Source organism: Vulpes vulpes, chromosome X (genome assembly GCF_048418805.1).
Source record: "Vulpes vulpes isolate BD-2025 chromosome X, VulVul3, whole genome shotgun sequence".
Classification (NCBI taxonomy): domain Eukaryota; kingdom Metazoa; phylum Chordata; class Mammalia; order Carnivora; family Canidae; genus Vulpes; species Vulpes vulpes.
In genome coordinates, this window is record NC_132796.1 from 103,759,376 (window position 1) to 103,783,667 (window position 24,292).

The 24,292-nt window shown below is 43.5% G+C and overlaps 1 protein-coding gene across 6 annotated transcripts in view; it reads left to right on the forward strand.

Moving 5' to 3' along the window:
• The first annotated feature begins 8,672 nt into the window (after positions 1-8,672).
• Positions 8,673-24,292, forward strand: part of FHL1 (four and a half LIM domains 1) — a 63,558-nt gene continuing 47,938 nt past the window's right edge. For 2 of the 6 annotated variants that reach the window (XM_072743951.1, XM_072743956.1), the window contains exon 1: positions 9,372-9,423. The gene's annotated coding sequence lies outside the window, so the exon portion shown is untranslated. The other 4 variants (XM_072743954.1, XM_072743949.1, XM_072743955.1 and 1 more) reach the window with 4 other exon arrangements.

The following is a 24,292-nucleotide window of genomic DNA, read 5'->3' on the forward strand; positions in this document are numbered from 1 at the left end:
AAGTACATCTCAATTTAAAAACAAACAGGTGTTAGCCAGGCTCCCATGGCAATCATGTTGCAATATGTAAATGTATCAAATCAACATGTGGTACAAAAACAGAACAAAAAACTGGAACTAAAGTCACAAACTACAAAAACATCCAAGTTGGGGGTGGGCGTGGGAGACATTGGGAGAAGGACAGAGAGACCCCTTACATGGGACTAAGTGATATAAATAGTATGTATGACTTCTAAACATTATGGTGGCGGGAAGGAGAGGACTATATAAAGCCATGATATTGAGTCAAATAGAAAAACAAATACAAGTGGCAGTAAGATATATACTAATGGTACCACTAATGTACATTAAACGTAAAATCATAAAACAAAAGTAACTCATAATACTGGTTGACGCAGGAGAGAGAAGGGGCTAGGACTGACGTCAATGGCCAATATTAAATATTTATCTATAATATTTAATTCCTTTGTTTCTCAAAAGAGAGACTTAGAGTAAATATAAACTGTTATCTGCTGTTAATTCTGAGTAATGGAAGCATGAATGTTCTTATTCTTTGTTTTTTTCCCACGTCCCACGTCTGGCTCCCTGCATGGAGCCTGCTTCTCCCTCTGCCTGTGTCTCTGCCTCTGTGTGTGTGTGTGTGTGTGTGTGTGTGTGTGTGTGTGTGTTGCTCATGAATAAATAAAATCTTTAAAAAAACTAAAATAAATAAATAAATAAAAATGTCTGAAAGTTAAAAATAATGCACAGGGTAATGTCCTGAATTGGATTTTCAGCCCACTTTTATTGATTTCATGTGTCATCTTGGCCACATGACATTTTTAAAACACGCTTTTTAGACTGTAAAAAAAAAAAAAGGATTATCAAGGGTGCTTGTGTAAAAACGGGCATGTCGAGGTGGAAAGGTGGGGGAGGAAACTAATATTTGCTGAGTATCTATCTACACCACGTCTGACCTTGTGCTAGTTGCTTTACACGCAATGTGTAATTTAATTCCATCCTCACATTAATCCTGTGAGTCAGGTAACACCAGCCCCAAATTGCAGCTGTGGAAACTGGGATGAGGTAAATTAAGTTAAACTAGGTCACGAATATCAATGGGTATACGTGAAGAATTGCCCAGGAGTCCCTGGGCACATTCCGTTGTAAAGAAATCAATTTCTGGACTAAAATTGATCTCCTGAGAACATGGAGTCTCTGCCAGGTGGATTCTCTTTCTCACCTCTTCTGGCTCAAAGCCTTTCTCCCATTTTACAAAAGAAAGACAATCCTGCCCGCCCACCCCTGTTGCTAATCTGACTTTGGTGCATAGCCTATGGGGTGGGTGGTTGGGGGGCAGAAACCTCCCAGTACCAACCAAAGGGTACAGCCAAAATCAGGGTGTTGGTGTGGAAGAATGAATGACCCTAATCACCACCTAACAAGCCCTTTTGCAACACAGGTGGTTTCTAATTCTTTGCTTTCAACAAAACTGCTGAAGGTGCTAATGGAATTGTCAGCTAATAAATCATTAAAATTAATTTTTGATGATAGATTGCAATGGAATTTTTGGTACATAACTCAGAAGAAATACAAATAATTGTGTGACTATGCCATGAGAAAAACATTTCATTACATTCTACCTATTTCTGTGAACAAAACTTCTTAGCATTTCTGTTTTTAAAGAGTGAAAAAAATGGATCAAAATAAAATCAATACTGAATTCTGTCTCATTCTAGTAACAGGTCATATTTATCCACAGACGCACAAACTAATTGAAAAACATCTCAAAAAAAAAAAAAAAAAAAAAAAAAGAAAAACATCTCATCTATCTCTAGGGATACATTTTTAAAACATTCTTTGCATTGTATATTTAGATTATTTTTCAGACTTTATAAAATATTTGTTCTTTTGTCAATTGTGTACTAAGGCTAACTCTACCCAGAAAACTTTTTTTTTCTAACACATAGAGCTTTATGATGATAAGAAATTTTAAAAGTTAATTTGAACTGTCCTGGCTATATTGGTGGAATGAAAATTTGTGCAGCCATTATAAAAATAGTATGGAGATTCCTCAAAAAAAATTAAAAATAGGGGCGCCTGGGTGGCTCAGTAGGTTAAAAGTCTGCCTTTGTCCTGGGTCATGATCTGAGGTCATTACTCTGAGCCCCAAGTCAGGCTCTCTACTCAGTGGGGAGTCTCCCTCTCAAATGAATAAATAAAAAAATTAAAAATAGAACTACCATATGATTCAGTAATTCCGCTTCTGGGAGTTAAACTGAAAACACTAACTTGAAAAGATATCTGCACCCTTATGTTCATTGTGACATTATTTACAATAGTCAATGTTTGGAAACAACCTAAGTGTCCATCAACAGAGGAATGGATAAAGAAATTCTGGTATCAAACGGAATATATGGAATAAAATGAAATATTACTCGGTCATAAAAAAAAGGATGAAATCTTGCCATTTGAGACAACATACATGGACCCCATGGGCATTATGCTAAGTGAAATAAGAGAAAGACACTGTATGATCTCTCTTATATGCCAAATCTAAACAAACAAAAAACACCCCAAACCCATATATACAGAGAACTGATTGGTGGTTGCCAGAGGCAGGAGTAAGGGGTGGAGTGATGGTAGTGGTGGAGATTTTAATTTATGTTCATATTTTTGTCACAGAGAAGTACAGAGTGATCAAAAATAGACTTATAAGCATAAAATATATTACATTAGGACAACATTTTGTGTGAGAAGTGGAAAGGGGAAAAGGGGAATGATGTACAATTTCCAACTGTTAAAGATCTTAATCATGTATTTTTAAAATAGCTAATGGTGTGTATGAAATGGACATTGTATTCAGATTCAATTGGACAGACTCAGAAAAGTGATGTAACCATTTTATTTTAGAATATCGATATTTACTATATACTAAAAATAACCTCCTTTGTAACTACAAGGATGAAAAATTTTAGATATGTTAGGGAGCGTGAGAGCAAAAGCAGTTTTTGTTTTTTGTTTTGTTTTAAGTTTTTTTTTCCTTCTTGGTATAGTCACCAGCAAAATACTTTGAAGACACCTGAGTATGTAATTTGCCCTGGACCACACAACCATCAGGTGGCCAAGCTCGAATGCATGTCTGCAAGATTCCAAAGCGTTTGGTCCTTTCACTGTACCTGAGGGAGACAAAGGATTCTGTGAATATTGGTCTCAATTAAACTTCATTCAGTTTAGAAATAATTTATTTGGTTGTTTAATAGGGGCAAGGCACTGTGCTTGGTGCCAGTAGATACACAACAATGATGATGAAGGTATATTACTGACTTCATGGAGCTAAAAACATTACAGGAGAAATAAGCTGTCTTCACAAAATCTTTAATATAAGACTAAATGTAATAAGAGTAATAGCTATTTTGAAAAATGTTATGAGACAAGGGAGAGATTGTGTTTAGCTGGGGTATCAGAGGGGAGCTCGAGCAGATTCTGGCATCAGCTAGATGGGTCTTTGTAAAAAGGGTAGAATTTGGACCAAGTGAAGATGTGTTAGTGAGAGAAAGTAGGGAGCATTCATTCATTCATTTATTTGTCCATGCATCCATTCATCTAAGAGGCATTGACTAGAGACATCAACCAAATATAATAAATGAGGCTTTAAAAATGTCCTGGTTGGAATAAATAAACTGTAAAAAACATTTGGGAGACATTTGGGGAGTTCTGAATCTTGACTGGGTATTTGCTGATATTAAGGAATTTTAGTTAATTGCTCTGGGGTGTGATAATGACATTGCACTTCTGTTTTAAAAAAAAAAAAGAAGAAAGTTGGGGATGACTGGCTGGCTCAGTCAGCGGAGAATGCAACTCTTGATCTCAGGGTTGTAAGTTCCAGCCTCACTTTGGGTGCAGAGAATACTTAAAATAAAATCTTCAGGGCAGCCCCGGTGGCTTAGTGATTTAGCGCTGCCTTCAGCCCAGGGCAGGATCCTGGAGACCCGGGATCAAGTCCCACGTCGGGCTCCCTGCATGGAGCCTGCTTCTCCCTCTGCCTATCTGTCTGTGTCTCTTATGAATAAATAAATAAAATCTTAAAAAAAATAAAAATTTTATTTTTTAAATATTTTTTAATCCATTTATTAGAGACGAGAGAGAGAGAGAGAGAGAGAGAGAGAGAGGCAGAGACAATTATCTCTGGATGGAATATGATGCGCTGCATTTGCTTTAAAATAGTCCAGTGTGGGGATACCTGGGTGGGTGGCACACCATCAGTGAAGACAAGGAATGTGAGAAACAGGCCAGGGTGTGGGCAGGTAGGGGGAGATGTCTAGAAGTTGCTGAAACGGTGTCAGCAAAGGAACTGCAGGAACAAAATTTTCTAGAGAGGAGGGCCCGGGATGTATTTCAAGCTCCTCCTAGACCCCAGGCTGCTGGCCCACTGAGTCTGAGGGGGAAGAAGTAGGAGGTAAGGCTGACCAGAGAGGCAGATGTGCTCACTGGAAGGTGAGCCAGGTTCCATCATGGCTACCATGTGTGATGATCATGAAATGGAGCGATCATCTGTAGGCTTGAGGCCCTGGTGGACCAAGACACTTCAATCTCATGGATTTCATTGATAGGGAAAAGTCATTGAGATGCAGGACTCGGCATTACTTTGGAAAAAAGAATCACTGACCAGAAAGAATCAGCCACTTTGGATGACCATAGTAAAAGCAATGAACTCTCTCCTGCTTCATGGTTTTGGAAATATAGTATACTGCTTTGGACTCTGGGGTCTGGAGCCATGCTGCTTGGTTTGAAGTCCTCACCCCAAAGTTGCTGAACCTCTTTGAGCGTCAGTCTTCTCATCTGTATAGAGTGGGGATGAGTATCTAATGTGAAGAGCAAATAAAATGAGGACCAAATAAAAGGACGCATATAAACTGTCTGGTAGAGGGACCTGTTGGTGGCGCAGCAGTTGAGCATGTCTGCTCATGATCAAGTCCCACACCTGGCTCCTAGGGGGGAACCTGCTTCTCCTTCTGCCTGTGTCCCTGCCCCTCTCTCTCTCTGTCTTTTATGAATAATAAACTGTCTGGTAGAATAATACACTGGTATAGTAATACCCACTTGAGGACTTAGAATCATTAGTTATAGTGGCACTTTCTGAAGAGAAGGCAAAGGACTTGATTATTTTGTATGCTTATAAATGCTTCATATTTCCTTCCAAAGGTGTTTTAAATTCTGTTGAAATCTAAGACCCTTCTCGTCTGGCCTGTTTCTTTACTAAAACAAAAATTTAAAAGATCAGATCTGAGATCATACCATCTGATTTTAGTCTGTGTAATTTATTTTTGCTTCTTAATGCTGCAAAACATTACCAGAATGTAGCACACAAGTTCAGTTTGGGCAACCTTTCTCCTTTTATTCATTTTGCTTATTCTGCAACAGTCTCCTACATATTTTAAGTGGAACAATGTGTTTCCATGACCCACGAAAGCTGAGTTCAAATCCAAGGAGATGAAGTGTTAAGAGGCAGACAGGACCCAGCCAGGGCAATGTGGGAGATCTGTGCCTTGTGCCTACCAGGAGCACATCATGAGTATCTGTGGAAGGAAGGAAGGGGGGAAGGACACGGGGAGAGGTGGGAAAGAAGGTTGGGGGGCAGGAAGTAAGGGGAAGGAAAGAAGGAAAGATGGAGAAAGGGAAGGGATGAACAAAGAGATCTGGTGAAAAATGAACCATAAATAACACCAATTGAGTGCCAAAGGCTGGCCAGGAGGTTCTCGGGAGAGGGCCCTCCATTCAGAGCCCTCCATCTTTCGGTGCCTCTTGGCTACTTTTGGGCTGGATGCCCAGCCGGTATTCCATTCTGGGAACTTCCTGATTATTCAGAGCCTTCTGGGGATCAGAGTGGGGCAGATCAGCTTCTTCTTTTCCTAGCAAGTGTGAAGCTAGAGCCTCTTCTGCCATCTAGAAAGACCAAACTTTAGTGCTTCAGAGGGCTTAGAATGGGAAAACTGAAGGCCCAAGCCACTGGTGACAGGAAGACAGAAGGGAACTTTGCAAGGGCTTATGGTCTCTCCTAAGGGAGGCCAGCACCCAGTTCGTGCACCGTGGGAGAAAACAGAAGTCGTTAGACAGGATTTGCTTGAACTATAGGTACAGGCAGCTGCTCCTACCCAGCCCCCCGTCAGCACGTACCTCCATGGTCTTACAGTGGAGACTGCAGTTGAGCAGGTCGAGGGCCCATCCTCTGCCTGGTATCCAGCTCTCATTTCATCTTGTCTGGGCAGGGACTTTGGGGAGCACTTCTCTTATCAGCAGTGCCTCCCTCCTGCTTATTCCTAAACATGCACTCACCTCTTCAAATTCAAAAGAGAGATGTGACAACCTTCTCTCCTCCCAACTTGTCCCTCCTGTTTTACTCGACTTCTTCTGTTCCCCTTTACGGTGAAAGGTCTCAAAACAATTGTCCCCACCATGCTGTCTCTACTTGAATTCCAATTTCCTCTACAAATCTGTTCCATCGAGTCCAAAATCAAGGCGATCTTTTAAAAATATAAATCACAATGGAATATTACTCAGCCATTAAAAACGACAAATACCCACCATTTGCTTCGACGTGGATGGAACTGGAGGGTATTATGCTGAGTGAAATAAGTCAATCGGAGAAGGACAAACATTATATGGTCTCATTCATTTGGGGAATATAAAAAACAGTGAAAGGGAATAAAGGGGAAAGGAGAAAAAATGAGTGGGAAATATCAGAAAGGGAGACAGAACATGAGAGACTCCTAACTCTGGGAAACGAACTAGGGGTGGTGGAAGGGGAGGTGGACGGGGGTTGGGGGTGACTGGGTGACGGGCACTGAGGGGGGCACTTGATAGGATGAGCACTGGGTGTTATTCTATATGTTGGCAAATTGAACACCAATAAAAAATAAATTTAAATAAATAAATAAAATATATATACATAAATGATATCCAGAATATTACTCAGCAGTAAAAAAGAAAGAGTGATGGATACACGCAACAATGTGGATGAAGCTCAAGAGAATTAAGCTGAGGGGGGAAAAAGCCAATCCCTGAAGGTTACATACTGTATGATTCATCTACATAACATTCAAGAAATAACAAAATTATAGAAATGGAGGGCAGAGTAATGGTTGCCCATAGGGAAGGACCTGGGTGGGGGGGAGGACTAGGGCAGTGGGTATCCTTGTAATGATGGAACTATTTTGTATTTTGATTGTGGTGGTGAATACATGAGCTTACACCTGTGATAAAATTGTATAGAATTAAAGCACACACCCACGAGTCAGAGTAAAAACAGGGAAATCTTAGTAAGATTAGTAGATTGTACTAATGTCAATGTTGTGGTTGTGATCTCGTACTGTAGTTCTGCAGTGGGGTAAGCTGTACATAGCATTTGTCTGTATTAGTTCTTAGAAATATATGTGAATTTATAATTATTCCAAAGAAAAAGAAATGTAAAATAAATATAAATGAAATTATGTCATGCCCTGGGATAAAGCCATTCATTCATTCATTTAAAGGTCTTCCCATTGTTTTTGGAATAAAACTGTCTGCCCATCGCCTAGGACACAGTACGAGATCTGGTCCTTGCCAATCTGTCCTTTCCAGCTTTATATTATGCTTCTCTCCGGGGCTCTGCTAGTGCCAATCACAATCAACATCTCTTAATCCCAAGGCATCAAGATTTGCATCTTCCTACTGGCCTTCATACACCTGCTCCCTCTTTCAGGAAGGCTTTTCCTTGGATCTTTCTATGGTTGCTTCTGTCCTGTCACGGTTCACCTTAAACGTCACCTCGTCTTTTCCTAACCACACAATCTGCAAACTCTTCTTTTCCTGCACAGGCCTTATCCCAAATTTGATTATTTTCTCACTTCTCTGTCATGTCTCCCCCACTAGATTGCCAGCTCCCAGAGCAGGGTGGATGGTGTTCCGCATGACTCTGCGCTGTAGCCTCAGCATCTGGCACAGTGCTTGGCACGTGGTGAGGGCTCAGTAAACCAAATGTTGGGTGAATGAAATGAGTAGCCACGTGCCGCTTTGCCATCAGTGCTTTTCTGAGTCATGGAAAGCCCTCTGGATGGTGGCATCAGGCTTATAGATGGAGCTCCTTTCGCTCCCACCAGCTAGTCACTAAGCGGAAGGGTCGCCGGTGGGTGCTCCGACAGCGGTCAGGGTGTTCGGCAGTCCGGGGCCCAAACCGGGCGCACCCTGGACCCCGACCGCTGGGCAGGGAGTGCGCGGGTTAGCGGAGGCCCTTGGTGAGGCCACCTTCGCTAGACTCTTTGTTGCTCCCACCTCCCCGGCCCTGGCCCCGGCTGCCTGCAGTGACTCGTGACTCCCCGCGGGCCTCGAGGGCTGCAGCGCGAGGGGGGGGGGAGGAGGGCCCCGAGCGCCCCCTGCTCGCCCTCCCTCCGGGCTCCAGGCCTGAGCCGCCCTTCACGGGGGTGAGGGGAGCGCTCGCCTCCGCCTCCCCGCAGCCACCTTCCCCCGCGCGCCCGCGCCGCGCCTGCACCCCAGCCGCTCCCGAAGCGGGACACGTGGCCGCGCGGGGTGCGTGGCACCCCCGCCCCGAACCGGGCAAACTCCCGCGCGCGCGCCGCGCCCCGCAACCCCCGCGGGCAGAGCCCGGGCAGGCGCGCGCCGCGCCCCGCCCCCGCGCGCGCGCCCGCCCCCTCCCCGCCTCCCCCGTGCGCCCCTCCCCTCGCGCCCCTCCCGCGCCCTACATCCAGCGCCCGGCCCAGGGGGCTCAGTCCGCAGCCGACGCCGCCGCCGCCGCGCCTCGGCCTCGGTGCAGGCAGCGGCCGACGCTGAGACAGCTGCGCGGGCGAGCATCGCCAGGCAGTAAGCCCGCTTTCTCTCTGCGTGTGCGTGCGTGCGTGTGTGCCTCCTGCCCGCCGGCCCGCTGCACGGGAGAGCGGCCGCCCTCTTGCCCCGCCGCCGCCGCCTCGGCCGCCTCGCCTGCCGCGGCGGGTACCTGCGGCCTCGGGCCTCGGCCTTCCGGCGGGGGTGGGGGGCCGCGGGGTCCCCTCGGGTGCATGCCTCGGCCGCCCTGGGCCGGCGCCACCGGAGTGGCGGGCGTGGGGATGGAGAGCGACTGGGGAGGGAGTGGCGTGGGGGCGGGGGAGCGGGCGCGCCAGGGGGGCTCCCGGTGCTTTCTCCGCTGACGATGAGGAGCGGGGGCCCGGGGTGGGTTGGGGAAGCGACCCCTGGTTTTCCTACAGAGGCAGGCGGGCCGTGGGGGGCGGGACAAGGTGGGGCATGTTCTCAGCCTGGATGCCGGGGCGGGGGGGGGCTCGGAGGAAGGCGAGGCGGGGGGGGGGCCCTGGGCGTGCTCCCCCGGGGTGGCGGGGTTGGGGCGGGAGCGAGGGGGGGACCTTCAGGGCTTGGCACAACGCAGAGGACGGGGGTGAGGACGAACGGGCTGTGGAAGTGAGCGGCTCGCTAGGGTTTTCTCGACGGAGATGCTGGGGGGCGGCTGGAGGAGTTGAGGGTGGGGTGTAGAGAGACTATGGGGGGGCGGGGAGGGTCCGCTGCGCTTCTTCCTACTGAGGGGATGACTCGGGGGTTGGGGTTGGCGAATGGGGGTGGGGAGAGTGGGGGATTTCAGCTCCAGCGTGGAAGCTAGAGAAGCAAGAGGAAGGTTCTGTCACGTGGGTTGAGCTTTAGAAGGTGGATTTTCAAGACTGCAGGGTGTGACCTTTGCGTCTCGAAAAGCGCGAGATCCCTACAAGGTGCTGTCCATTCTAGGTTCTGGGAGGGAGGTTTCTGCTTTCGAAGTTTCTCGTTCTCTTCCATTCCTGGTGGCCTCTTCTCAGCCGTCTAGGACTAGGTAGAGGTTTGCAAATGAGCAAGGAAAGACTGTGTGGTTCGTGTTCAGTGCTATGTTATTTTCTGCACTGGGGACCGTGCGAGTTTCTCAGGTTTATTTGGTTTGCCCTTTACAATAAAAACCCTGTGCCAGGGAGACCCCTTGGGAAAAGAAGAGAGAACAAGGTTTGTAAGGGAGACCCCAGGTTTGTTTTTTTTAATTTCCTGAAGAGCATGAGATAAGTCGTGGTAGCATTTTGCTTGGCTTCTAGAAGAGGTAGAAATAGAATAAACGTATGTCTTTGCTGGAAGTCCTCTATATTTGTTTAAATTATTCCATCGGGATTATCTGAGGCCCCTTTGATTTGAATTTGGAATAGATCCAGTTTTCCTAATTGGAGCCATCATTTTGTAATTGCCTGTAATTCTTCCTGGGTTATCAAATCAATGGCAAGCTTATAGAGCAGCAGGAATAATTTTTTTCGTTATCTTGATTAAGACAGTTCTAATGTAGATTTGATGTTATTCCTTGGAAATGTGAACGTTTGCAGAATAGTCCCTTGGAGTCCCTTGGAATTTTGCAAAGCCTTTCCCTCCCTAGCTTATCTTCTCCAGGAACAGAACCCTCCCCGTTCTTTACACTGAAGAAGCAAGGGCTTCTGGGATGGTAGCTTTGCCTTTGGAAACTCGTGCTCATATTTTCTTAAAAAGAATACATACTAAAAAGACATACGCTTTTAATGTGGTGAGGCTATATGTGCTTTGCCATTTTGGTTACATAAGGTTCCAATCTAGCCTTTACCTTCAGTCTTTAAAAATGGTTATTTAACATTTTTAAGAGCAAATATAATCTTTATGCAACAGGAAATTGGTCAGATAGCCCATGATTTGTGCAAACTGCCTCGGAATAAGTATGTAGTGGAAGGCTACTATATAGGATCTGTAACCATATATGGGTTTTGAAATTCTATGCTTCCATTCCCCATTGGATTTTTGGAGAAGGAAAGCGTTGTGTGTGTGTGTGTGTGTGTGTGTGTTTTAACCAAGTCTATATTTTTGAGTGAAACTTTCAAAAAATTTGTGTAAGATTTAAATTGGTAAAATTTCTCTTGTATGGCCAGCTCATTGGAGCTAATTTAGTATCTACCAAATGAATGAACCAGTTAAATAATTATTTGTTTACTGGAAATACAAAACTGGAAATGTTTTAAGTGGAAATAGAGATTCTGGTCTCAGATTGATAAAAATGTGTTTAAATAAGCACTATATATGCACCACCTCTAACACTACCGTGAAGCACATTCTATATACAGGCAACAGTCTAAAACTAGTGCATTTTAAAAATACAATTTAAGTCTGATTGTTTTCTCTCTTATGAGTAGAACGCCACCGAGAAGGGTAAAATCTTTTACAGAAGGAAACCTATTGATGGGTGGTGGAGACTTCAGTTTCTCCAGACAAAAGGAGTAAATGGATGTCTTTACTCAGCTTTTTGAGAACCCGTTGTTTGCCCTGCAGGACTGGAGAGGGGAAGAAAAGATGAAGAAACCTCAGAAATTCACAAAAATATTATCAAATATCTTTCTAGGTATTCTTAAAGATCTTGCTTATAGCCATTTGAAGAATAATTTGCAAATCGAGCCTTTGCATAAGAAATTGACCCTCACCGCTAAAGCTTTGACATTTAAAAAAAAACAGTTTGTTGAAAGAATGGAAGCCAACCTTCAGAGGCTGATCCCTGTTTTCCTGCTCTCCACCTCCTGGTTCCCTTCTGCCCCACACCCCTCCCCTTCTCCCCCTCTGGTGCCAGCAACATTGGGAGTTGAACAAATGTTTGTGCTTGCTTGAACTTTAGGCCTTATCTATTTGGCTGCTTTCCCCAACTTTTGCCTACAAAATTTTTTTGGTTAATTGAACTTTCCAGTTGTTTGGATTTGGGGTAAAAGGGAGTAGACTATAATTATTTTCTCTTAAAAAGATCTTTTCTTTCAGCTTCTGTTGAACGAGAGCAAAGAAAGGTTCTTTTTTTCTTTTTCTTTCTTTTTTTTTGTCAATGGAGTACTTAATTAAGCAGAATATATGACCATTCACTTATTCAACAAACATTTATTGAGTTGCGGGCTGTGTTGGAGGCTCTGTGCTAGGTGCAGGGATACACAGTGGATAAAAAATGGTTCCGGCCTTCTGAGACAGTTATTAAAACAAAAAGCAGACTGTGAATTTGTTGTGGATAGTCAAGAGGTGTCCAGAGTCTTTTGGGCATCAGCATAGCACTTTATGTGCATCAAACATGCTTCAACCATGCACACAGTGTAGTCATTTCTTGCCAGAGAAATATTCATTGTATAAATAGTGCTTCACCTTCCCAACTAAGACATACTTTTTCATTTTGGGTCAAAACATGATTTATAAGTCATCTTAAGGGTTTATGTATACAAAGGTTAACGGCCTTTTTAAAAAAGAGTAGGTTTCATGTGAAGTACATAGGACATAAGAGACTTCCTGATATTGAAGTTCAGGATTTTATATCACATCGTGCGGTAGTGAGACAGCAGCCAGGCCAGTGTCCCTGCCTGTGACTTAAAAGCATCTTATGACAGCAAATGAGGCCAAGCTAAATTATTCTTCTGTGGTCAGCTTTGGATTACGGATAATGGATGGTGGAACCCAGACGAGTAAAGGATACTGAATAGTGGCTCTAGTAAACCTTCACCCTCCTGCTGAGTTACCTTCTGAGATTTTTGTGCATTGCCCTGTTTGTGGATAGTGCTAGATCAGTGGTTTTCAACTGGGGCAGTTCCCCCCCACCCACGGGACATTGAACAATGTCTGGGTACATTTTTGGCTGGGATGAATTGGGATGCGGCATGCTGTCTAGCAGGTAGAAGCCAAGGATTTTGTTTCAACAGTCTAGGTCACCCGGGGCAGCCCCCACAACATAGAATTACCTGACGCAAAATGTCAGTAGTGTTGAGGTTGATGGAATTCCCTCCACTCAATGCAGTAAAGCGTCATTTCAGGAAGAGTAGAAAGCAGTAACTGTCTTGACATGACATTGAATGTTTGCTGAGCTCACCCGATCAGTCTTAAAAGCGACTGGTCCTAGTACATCGACCTGAATAATTAAAAGACCAGTAAGAGCTGCTATCTATGGGACTTGCTCTGTGCCTGGCACTTCTATACATTCTATATTCTTTTCACTTTATAAATGAGGAACCAGGCTCAGAGAGGCAAAGCAACTTGCTTTAGGTCTTACAGCTGGTCAGGGTTGCAAGCAGACATCAAAATTAAGATCATCTTACCTCTCAGAAGTTCATGGTTTTTTGAGCGCAACGTCGTCGTCCCATCTCCCTTGTGGCATGCGCCATTCAAAAGGTCACTTGACAAAGTTAAAATTACTACATGTCCTATATAACCATTGAGTTTGCCTGACAGTAATTAAAACCATGAATGTTAAATTTGATCATAACTTGGAAGTAAGTGGCCAGGAGTAGGGGGAGAAAGGGAACTGACATAACTTGAAGGCCTGCTATAGTTCTAGAAAATACACTAGTTGAATTTATACCCACTGTGTAATACAATCCTCCAGCAGCTCTGCAATGTAATGATGCACATTTCACAGATGAGGTTAGCAAAGTAACTTGTCTAAGATTGCACAAGTTAAGTGGCAGAGTTGGGATTTGAACATAAGTCCCATGACTAAGCCACTGCCTTGCAGCTTTCTCTATCTTGGGATTGGTGAAGGGGGTGAGTTGTGCATGCTGTGGAAAGGTGAGTAGTAACTGGTCCTGGATAAAAAGAGATTTCAGAGGTAGTGTGTCAGATGCTTGATTATATTCAGGTAGAGAGTAGGGAGGTGAATCACTGTGCTTTACTCCACTGATGAGATTTAAGTTCAGGGAATTTGTTCTCAGGATCTACCCAAACTAAGCCTATAATTGTCCTTTTGGAGAACTTCATTTGCTATCTTACTTGAATTTTTCTTTTTCTTTTTTTCCTTTTAAAAAATATTTTATTTATTTATTCATGAGAGACACAGAAAGAGAGAGGCAGAGACATAGGCAGAGGGGGAAGCAGGCTCCCTGTGGGGAGCCCGACGTGGGACTCAATCCCAGGACTCCAGGATCACAACCTGAGCCGAAGGCAGATGCTCAACCCCTGAGCCACTCAGGTGTCCGTTACTTGAATTTTTCAAATGCTGTTTTGATAACCATGAAACTGGAAGTAACCTAATTGTATCTATATTCTTTTTTTTAAGGTTTTATTTATTTATTTATGACAGACACAGAGAGGCAAAGACATAGGCAGAGGGAGAAGCAGGCTCCTCGCAGGGAGCCCGATGTGGGACTTGATCCCGGGACTGGGATCATGCCCTGAGCCAAAGACAGCCGCTCAACAGCTGAGCCACCCAGGTGTCCCTGTTTATACTCTTTCTACAGCTCACCTTCTACCTTTCCTAGGACTATTGTATAGGACTTAGTAATGACGGCGTTTGGTTTTGTCATCTTTTTAAACAATTTAAATATTTGTTTTTGCTGTGGAAGTTGTTTTTATAATTAACGTCATCAAACTCATACTTGTGTTTTCCATATGGGGGTGTGTGTTTTGTTTTGACAGCTAAATATTTATTTTAACTTTTGATGTGTTGTGATTTCAAGCATAACAAGAGGAAAAATAAAAAACAGCCCGATAGCAATCATATTCTGTCTGGCAAGCAGTCCCCCCCCCCCCCCGTGGGTAGGAGGAGGACTTCATGTTTCATTTCATTTACTTTAAATTGGAAAGGAATTTTAACCATGATTCTCAAGGGCCAGGATGCTGGGGGGAAAAAAGAAATGTTATTTAGATAAAATGTATGTTTTGATTTCCACATAGGTCTGAGAGCCATAGATTCTGATCATAATAATAATGTCGTGACTGGACTATAGCCAGCAACTACTGGGATGATCAGCCACTGGATATGGGCACACATTGTGATATGGATTTTGTAAAAAAAAAAAAAACCCATCATTTATTTTTATTTTTTTATTTTTTTTTATGATAGTCACAGAGAGAGAGAGGCAGAGGGAGAAGCAGGCTCCATGCACCGGGAGCCCGACTTGGGATTCGATCCCAGGTCTCCAGGATCGCGCCCTGGGCCAAAGGCAGGCGCTAAACCGCTGCGCCACCCAGGGATTCCCCCCCCCCCATCATTTTAGAGTAGACTTGAGAGATCTGATAAAACTTGCAAGAATGCGCTAATCCTTTCAAAAAACCAATTTTTTTTAAATTATTTATTTATTTATTTATTTTTGATAGTCATACAGAGAGAGAGAGAGAGAGAGGCAGAGACACAGGCGGAGGGAGAAGCAGGCTCCATGCACCGGGAGCCTGACGTGGGATTCGATCCCGGGTCTCCAGGATCGCGCCCTGGGCCAAAGGCAGGCGCCAAACCGCTGCGCCACCCAGGGATCCCCAAAAAACCAATTTTTTAATGGCAGTAGTGGTACTTTTTCAATGTAGGGAAATACAGAATAGCCTCAAGAAGAATAGAAAAGTCAGTTATAACCCACCACCCAGAAATTAGTGACAGTGTTTTATATTTCTTTTTTAAATACAGTGGTGAGTTCGAGTCTGCTGCAAGATCTCCAACTTATAAATGTAGCCTAAGCTATTACTTTAAAAACTTAACAGAAAAATTTTCTGAGTTACTATTGCATCTGTAGAGAGAAGTCATGGTCCTAAGGAGTGAAATGGAAAGAGTGCCAGGGAGTTGGAGAACTATCACATAAGCTCCTTAAAATTTCTCCCCCTCCAGAATATAAAAAATAGTGAAAGAGAATAAAGGGGAAAGGAGAAAAAATAAGTGAGAAATATCAGAAAGGGAGACAGAACATGAGAGACTCCTAACTCTGGGAAACAAACAAGGGGTGGTAGAAAGGGAAGTGGGCAGGGAGTGGGGGTGACTGGGTGACGGACACTGAGGGGGGCACTTGATGGGATGAGCACTGGGTGTTATTCTATATGTTGGCAAATTGAACACCAATAAAAAATAAATTAAAAAAAATTTCTCCCCCTCCAAATTGAGTAATAGAATTCCCATGCCAGAAAGGGCTGGCAGGACCCACTCCCCCTCATTTTATGGACAAGAAAACTGAGGCTCAAAGAGGTCGAGCATCTGCTCCTAGGTGATATAACGTGTTAACGTTGGAGTTCCAGTTTGACGTTTTAAGTTCTCTGTACATAGATAAGTTTTTATTTAAAAACTCTTCACAGTCACGAACTTTTTGTTGGCCTGTCCCTCAAAAGAACGGACTTTTATGGTGGAAGTATATTGACTATACTAAAAGATACCAAAAGGCCAGGTATTTCCTAATTCCAGAAAATGGTCAAAACAGTCGGGAGCAAGGGTGCCTAGCTGGCTCAGTCAGTAGAGCCTGCGGCTCTTGATCTCGGGGTTGTGAGTTCAAGCCCCACACTGGGCATAGAGAGAACTGAAAAAAATACAACAGCAAAGACTTTACCAAAAAAAAAAAAAAAAAAAAAAAACTGGGAGCATTACAGGAATTTGTCCTCTTGTTTGCTTGATTGAAATTGAGTGTTAGTGGCGGGAACCGCTCCTGTGCATCTAGACCTCAGTTTAATTTCCCCTGGCTTATGGGGCAAGTAGCAAGTACTAAGGCACATCAGATCTGCCTATAGTTGCAGAAATGAAAAATGACTTTATAAGAGTTTTTCCACGTGGTAGTTTGGAAGACCACAGCAATTGTTGCATGCAAGTATTTTTTCCTTTATAAAATGGAATGTCTCTGTTAAAATCATGGGAAAAACATTTTAAAGATTCCATGTGCTTCCAGATTTAAGTAGGAAGTTAGCAAATTATAGCAAATGCTGGCAGTATGGGATCCTTAAAACAGGTACACAGAGTCCTCTTGTAATCCGGTGCTAATACCTCCCCAAGCTTTCCTGTCTTTCCTCTCTTTCTTCCCCTGCCCTTCTTCGTTTCTTCCTGTTAGCTCCCTAGCTCTCAGTCTCTCTCTTTCTCTCTCTCTCTCTGTGTCTCCTTTGTCTGCATGTCTTTCACTCTTGGGGTTACTCTCTTTGCTGTCCAGCTGACTGCCCCCTTGCCCTTTGCTGGGCCCTCTGTATAGCCACCTCGTCCCATTCATCCACTGCTGGGTCTTCCCCTGACCCCACTTGCCAGTATTAAAGTTGCCCCACCCCGGGCGGGCCAGGTCCTTTCTGCCTGCTACGGGCCAGGCTGGGAAGCTGCTCCCCAGAGCAAGTGTCAGGTAAGGAGAGCTGGTGTCACTTGATAGAGCAGAGTCACTGGTCAACTAGAATTCCACCTGCGATGCGCAGAGGTTCCAAGGGCTGCATATACACACAAACCAGCAAGCAGGACATCCTCCCTTCTTCACAGCCAGGGCCCCAGCAAAGCTTAGAGCTACGTGAGATAATGAATATGGATTGGATACTCACTGCCAAGGGCTTACCATTTGAACAAATGAGAAAATTGTACCCTTGCCTAGGGGTGTGTTAAGTAGTTTTTTTGTGGCTGTTCCTCATTATTGCCTGCTAATGAGTGTGTGCATTGTCACTGAGCAAGCAGCTCTTCCCAGCTTCCTGGAGGATACCATATTTCTCTTCTGAAAATGGGTTTTCCTCTGTATTCAAGGCACTGAGATTTGCTTGCACTTCATCTTCGAATTGCTGTAGATATAAAATGCACAGAAAGATACTTGTGTACTGGTTTCTCAATGCGGCGAAACCTAGCAAAAAGAACAATCAGAATAAGTCTTTGTTGTCAGCACTTTGGTGCTTGTCGAATTCATAATTTATTTACCCACATAAAAACTCTCTGAGTCTTACGTATATGTTCCAAGACAGAAAACGTTCCATACACACTGTAATCACAAGAATTTGTGATACCCGCAAGGATTTAAATTTTTTTTTAATTTTTATTATTTATGATAGTCACAGAGAGAGAGAGAGAGGCAGAGACACAGGCAGAGGGAGAAGCAGGCTCCATGCACCGGGAGCCCGATGTGGGATTCGATCCCGGGTCTCCAGGATCGCGCCCTGGGCCAAAGGCAGGCGCCAAACCGCTGCGCCACCCAGGGATCCCCCCTGCAAGGATTTAAATTGAATTTTCAGTACTAAGAAAAAGATAGCTGGGAATACACAAGTTTTATTACTGAGATGATTTTGATGAGGATGGTACAAAACTAAATTTCTATATTTGATTAATTAAGACTTGTTCACTTTCAGTTTGAGAGTGTAGCTAAGGCTGCTTGACTCCTGTCAGATTTGAAAGGTGTGATTTATTAGGAAGACATCGAGGTTTGGTTTTTCAGTAAATTGCTGCCAGATCTGGTTTTACACATCATTCGTGTTTGTGAAGCTGATTGCCAGTGTCTGCCTAGGTATAATCAATCATCTGCACTTTTATGTGGCCAGGTGAAGGGAAGTAACAGGTGTCCCCCCTACGTTTCTTAGAGACCAAAGAGTACCCACAGGCACACACATACGAATCATAAAGTCCAAACTTTCTGTATCACTAAGCCAGAGTGGTGGACTCAAGACATTTGAATTAACACAATTTAATGTTTTTCAACAACTTCTAAGAAATAGACTGTAAATAACTGTAGTTTCAAGTAACTACAATGATAAATTCCTTAGTGAGATAGCTTCTGGAAGCTAACGGGACACTAAGTTCCTTGTCAACAGTTCTGCATCTCCAGATGCCAGGGTCAGTTCAAATTTTCGGATTCTAGGCCCTGCTCTTCTAGGCTACAAAAGAAGCTCTGCCTCTTTTAAGGAAGGAACTGGGAAGGAGTTTTGCAATATAGTAAGCACACCTAACCATTCTGAGCAAAGAAACCAAGCAGCCAAACTAATAGGAGGCAAACGTTTATACTTGCATTGACAGATCAAGCTGTCTGCCTTTGTTAGAGCCCTCCCTTTGTTCAGCTAGAGCCTTTTTTAGTATAGAATTTTTCCCCTACTTTATTAAGGAATAATCAAATTTTGTATGTTTAAAGGAAACCACGTGGTGATGTGATGTACGTGTACATTGTGGAATGATCAAGATAACTTAAAGTCAACTTTATTGATTATCATTTATATACGATAAACTGCATCCACTTAAGGCATACAGTTTGATGAGTTTGGGCAGATTTATGTGCCCATGGAACCACTGCCACCATCAGGATGTAGGATATTTTTATTGCTCCCTCAAAACTTTCCTTGTGCTCCTTTGACTGCACATTCTTCCCTCTGCCTCCATCCTCAGGCAACCACTGATCTGCTCTTGTGTGAGAGCCACTTTGTAAACTTAGATCCCTGCCAAGAAAGAAACAATTATGATAAAAAACAGAAAAGTGGTCTCTGTTTCTTCTGAAATAGTTACAGTAAGCTGTCACATCCCCCAAAAACAGGACAAATAAAAATGGTTTGAATTTTGCTTCACACTTAAAGTAAAAATGAACAAACGAGAGTATTTTGCATCTCTATATACTTACACCTCTAACTTGGGTATGTACATAATCAATATACAGGAAGAAATGCCTTGAGAAATGGGGTTTCAGAGGGCACTTTCTGTGAGTGGATGGCGCACCATCTTTCCATGCTCATGTGCAAAACAAGCTTTTCATATGCTAAATGTTACTTTCCCATTGACATATTGAGATGAAAGAATAATTAGGCAATATAAGGACCAGAGTACTGAGATGCACTGTGTCCCTTCATCATTTACCCCCTCGAAAAGAGTCCACGTCACTGTTCTTCCATGTAGCTGGCAGTCTGCTTCATTGCTATCGCTCTGTCCACGTAGTGTCCATCTGCCACTCACGACTGCCACTGTGTCTGCCCTGCCCCATCTTCTTTCCCCATTTTCTTCTTCCACATCTTTCCCATCTCCTGATGCTACTGCTCTTACACTGCTCATAACAAAGCTGTTTTTATAAACATCTCCAGACTGACTTGTCAACAGACTGATTAATTCCAACATGTCAGATACCATTTCAGAGGCTGTTTTTCTTACTTTTCTCTTTGTGGTACAATAATTTCTTCAGCCGCCTTTCAAGTTTGGGGCCAGGCTGGAGGTTAGAGAGTCGTGAACAGTGGGTTTTCGGATAACCAGACTTGGATGTGTTTATGAGCTATGGTAGAGATGGGCTCTGAAACCATGAAATCATTAAAAAGAAATGAATGATTGGTATTATGATCCTAGGAAACTTCCTTTTACAAAGCTAAAGCAATTACAGTCGTCTTGAGCTAAGGTAGGTAGGTACTCACTGACTTCTCAGCATGTACTGTGAAGGGTTGAAGATGTTCAACATTTGTCAACATCTTGTCAAATGCACCACACTAATGGAAACTATGGACTTTCAGGAACAGTAGTGAATATTGGCTTATCAGTTTTAACAAACTTACTATGGTAATACAAAATGTTAACAGAGGAAGTTGGGAGGGAGGTGTTAAGGAGGTATATGGAAACTGCTACTTTCTGCTCAATTTCTCTGCAAACCTAAAACTGCCCCAAAAATCTATTTAAAAATCCTTTAGAATTCAGAAATATAAAGAATATATAAAAGAAGAATATATCAGCCACTTTTTACTGTTAACTTGCAGGTAGAGGTACAGTGTTTGTTTTTCAGCTCTAGTAACATAAAGGAAGTGCTTCTCCTGGAATGATGTAATTAGTATCCTGCCCCCGCCCCCAAAAAGTGGAAGGTTCTACTAACCACTGGCTGGTTATTGGGCTGGGGCTTGCTTTATTTGCCACCATTGGGACATCATGCCATCTTTGCAGTGGAGTGGGGCCCCAGACTTAAATTCCCTGCCCTACAACCCAATGATCCCTTCTTTGACCATTGTATTTATGGTGTCACTAGCAACAGTGACAATTGGTGAACTCATGCCAACTCTGAGCCAATATCCAGGTCAGAGTTTGATTGCTTTGGGCCAAAGGCTATCACATGGCTTGTAATAACATGGACCTAACACCAGAACCTCCATGCAGTTATTCATTTTGGCCAGCTCTCTAGGAAACCCGGGTGAAAAGGTTATGGTTTTTAAAGTCTTATAATTGGTTTCTGTATATTGAAACCCGGTGCTTATTATGAGCAACTGCAAGTATGTGTTGCATTCTTGAGTTGGCTATAAAAACAGAACATTCTAAGGGCACCTAAGCCGGCTCAGTTGGTGGAGCATGTGACTCTTGCTCTCAGGGTCATGAGTTAGAGCCCTGTGTTGGGGATAGAGTTTACTGAAAAACAAAAACCCACAGAACATGTTATGGCAGGTGGTAGTAAGCAGAGGTCAGGGGACGGGTTATGAAAGGGGCATTGAGACTGAGGTAGATTAGAAGAGAAACAACTGATAAGACATCAAGGATTAGAACACAAATGAAGGTGACCACCCAAGGAATGGATACCTTAGGGATGTGGTTACCAACCACATCTATTATCAATAGAATGTATCCCATTTGGGATATGGTTGCTCATAGAATGTGTCCCATTGGGTCTATGGTTAGACTCAGAGTGAAAAGCTCCAGAGCTCCAGAGTTACTTGAAAAAAATATGAATAAAAAAAAATATGAATAAAGGAGACGGTTGGTTATAGAGCTCACCTATTTAAAGCCTATTTATTTTATATATCAGAAGTAATTTTTTTAAGAAAACCATAGCTGGGGGAATCACAATGCCAGATTTCAGGTTGTATTACAAACCTGTGGTCATCAAAACAGTGTGGTACTGGCACAAAAACAGACACATAGATCCATGGAACAGAATAGAGAATCCAGAAGTGGACCCTCAACATTATGGTCAACTAATATTCGACAAAGCAGGAAAGACTATCCACTGGAAGAAAGACAGTCTCTTCAATAAGTGGTGCTGGGAAAATTGGACATCCACATGCAGAAGAAGGAAACTAGACCACTCTCTTATACCATACACAAAGATAAACTCAAAATGGATGAAAGATCTAAATGTGAGACAAGAGTCCATAAAAATCCTAGAGGAGAACAAAGGCAACACCCTTTTTGAACTTGGCCACAGCAATGTCTTGCAAGATACATCCATGAAGGTAAGAGAAACAAAAGCAAAAATGAATTATTGGGACTTCATCAATATAACAAGCTTCTGCACAGCAAAAGAAACAGTCAACAAAACTCAATGACAACCTACCGAATGGGAGAAGATATTTGCAAATGATGTATCAGATAAAGGGCTAGTTTCCAAGATCTATAAAGAACTTATTAAACTCAACACCAAAGAAACAAACAATGCAATCATGAAATGGGCAAAAAAACATGAGCAGAAATTTCACAGAGCAAGACATAGACATGGCCAACAAGCCCATGAGAGAATGCTCCGCATCACTTGTCATCAGGGAAATACAAATCAAAACCACAATGAGATACCACCTCAGACCAATGAGAATGGTGAAAATTCACAAGACAGGAAACAACAAATGTTGGAGAGGATGTGGAGAAAGGGGAACCCTCTTGCATTGTTGGTGGGAATGTGAACTGGTGCAGCCACTCTGGAAAACTGTGTGGAGGTTCCTCAAAGACTTAAAAATAGATCTGCCCTATGACCCAGCAATTGCACTGCTGGGAATTTACCCCAAAGATACAGATGCAGTGAAACGCCAGAACACCTGCACCCCAATGTTTATAGCAACAATGTCCACAATAGCCAAACTGTGGAGGGAGCCTCGGTGTCCATGGAAAGATGAATGGATAAAGAAGATGTGGTCTATGTATACAATGGAATATTGCTCAGCCATTAGAAACGACAAATACCCACCATTTGATTCAACGTGGATGGAACTGGAGGGTATTATGCTGAGTGAAATAAGTCAATCGGAGAAGGACAAACATTATATGGTCTCATTCATTTGGGGAATATAAAAAATATTGAAAAGGAATAAAGGGGAAAGGAGAAAAAAATGAGTGGGAAATATCAGAAAGGGAAACAGAACATGAGAGACTCCTAACTCTGGGAAATGAACAAGGGGTGGTAGAAAGGGAGGTGGGTGGGGGGTGGGGGTGACTGGGTGACAGGCACTGAGGGGGGCACTTGATGGGATGAGCACTGGATGTTATGCTATATGTTGGCAAATTGAACTCCAATAAAAAATTAATTAATTAATTAATGAAAGGGAATAAAGGGAAAGGAGGGAAAATGAGTGGGAAATATCAGAAAGGCAGACAAAACATGAGAGACCCCTAACTCTGGGAAACCAACAAGGATTAGTGGAAAGGGAGGTGGGTGGGGGGTTGGGGTGACTGGGTGATGGGCACTGAGTGGGGGAGCACTTGGCAGGATGAGCACTGGGTGTTATGCTATATGTTGGCAAATTGAACTCCAATAAAAAAATAAATAATAAAGTAATTTTTATGTATGGATCTGTTACATATACTCATCATTACACCTGTTATTAGATAAACTTATATATATGTTTTCTTGATGTCACTACATGGTTTCACTGATTGACCATACCTGTGCTCCTGCCTCTGTGAGGAGTGGCAGATTTTATTTTATTTTATTTTATTTTATTTTATTTTATTTTATTTTATTTATTTATTTATTTTTTTATTTATGATAGTCACAAAGAGAGAGAGAGAGAGAGGCAGAGACACAGGCGGAGGAAGAAGCAGGCTTCATGCACCGGGAGCCTGATGTGGGATTCGATCCCGGGTCTCCAGGATCGCGCCAAAGGCAGGCGCCAAACCGCTGCGCCACCCAGGGATCCCCGAGTGGCAGATTTTAGACAAGGTAGGGGAGGGCACAGAAATAAGCTCTCCCCTGAGTCCAGTCCATGGCAAGCCTTGGGGATTCCAGTGCACGATCACAGGTTAGTCTCTGCCAGTAGTGGACCAAATGAATGCACAGCCCACGCATGCCTTGTGGTCACCATCACCATTGATAGCATGTTCTGCTGCTGACCTGACCGTACAGAAATTCCTGTCCATCGTAGACATGGTAAAAAAAACCATCCAACCACGTTGCAGTGTATTTGCGTCATAGGTAGAGACAGGCTTGGTGAGTCCCGAGGCCTCCGATAGCCTTGTTCCTCCCACTTGAGCTGTGGGGAAAGAGCTGGAAGGCCCTTTGGCCCCTCATCTTCTCTTTCCCCCCAACTCCTCTCTCCCTGTCATTCAGTTACTTGTGGATTTTCTGTTATGGAAAAAGGAGGACCTCAGCACAAAAACCTTGGGGGACTGTTGGCGCAGGTGTTCACACTAGCAGAGCAATGGACTTGAGACTTCCCTGACTGCTGGGTCTTCACTGCCGCCCTGGGTTGTGAGATGGGCAGTGGAGCCCAGGGGTACCGTATAAACATTTTTTTTTTACCTCCACTTTGAAAGTTGAATTGGGTTCCCTTATGAAGTGACCATTCCTTCCACTTTTCACAGCCCCTGTAATTTTCTTTGGCGCATTCACGCTTGTGCTTGTAGTGGGTTCCAGCAGAGGGCATGCTGCCGGGAAGGAGTGAC